The sequence below is a fragment of the Pteropus alecto genome, unplaced genomic scaffold (assembly GCF_000325575.1).
Source record: "Pteropus alecto unplaced genomic scaffold, ASM32557v1 scaffold164, whole genome shotgun sequence".
NCBI classification, from domain to species: domain Eukaryota; kingdom Metazoa; phylum Chordata; class Mammalia; order Chiroptera; family Pteropodidae; genus Pteropus; species Pteropus alecto.
Window position 1 is genome coordinate 20124134 of NW_006439568.1, and position 1014 is coordinate 20125147.

The window sequence follows — 1014 nt, forward strand, 5'->3', positions numbered from 1 at the left end:
CTTCTGAAATGCCGCCTTTTGGACACACTGCACTGGAAACCAAAATCCGGTATCCTACTCCTAACGACCATGTCCATCAATAAAATGTGAGTTCATTTGGAACACAAATTTTCTGAAGATAAAAAGATTCTGAACTTCTATTCATTATGCAACATTCCAGTCTATTTGGGTCACTCAATGAGTTTCTTAATAGAATTCTTACCACCATTTGACATGTGATGAGTGTAAAATGAACAAATACCGAAAATAAGGAATTCATAGGAAATCTCCTGACACATCATCCCTTTTGATCTTCTCAACCTGGTGTAACCAGAAGAATTGATTTCCTGCCACTTAACGGCACTTAATTCACATTTAGGTCATATTCTTTTATTTGTCAGTCCAGGAACAATGTGAACCATGAATTTGTTTGCAGAATTAGAGCGTGATAGGCATGTTGCACTTCTTCCTTCTCTCTTCAGGTTCCCCCTGCCCAGAATTCCCTCTCCCAGGGATTGTCTTTCCAAACCAGTCCACAGCACCCTCACCCCCAAACACACACATCTAGTTAATTCCAACTCAAGTCTTAGCTTAAAGATCATTTCCTTGTTCAGCCTCCCACACTGGTAAGGACCCCTCCAATACACTCCCAGACACATAGTCGTTCCAGAAATACCACCATTACTTAAAAAGAGAACAGACCCAGAATTCTTTTCTTTGTGCTTCGTTCTTATTATTTTTTAATCCAGTGCTTGTGCTTTCATAATTAAGTACTGTCCATTAGAACTTTCTGTGATAGTGGAAATGTTCTTTATCTGTGCTCAGGTTTCCATTCAAGAAATCTATTGCCTGAGCCTGTGCTGTAAACCACCACGGCAAACTGCCTTCCGACACCAAACACTTCATCACTTCATTTGTAACTTACCTTTTCTGTTAGGTTGTGTATTTCTTCCTATATTCATCCATTTTGGCTGAGGGAGCAAGAAAGGTCAGTGGAAACTTTTACGGGAGAGGTGATATTGGAGACAGTCGAGA

At 40.1% G+C, this 1014-nt stretch overlaps 1 pseudogene; it reads right to left on the reverse strand.

Moving 5' to 3' along the window:
- Positions 1-1014, reverse strand: part of LOC112483559 — a 30680-nt pseudogene that overhangs the window by 477 nt on the left and 29189 nt on the right.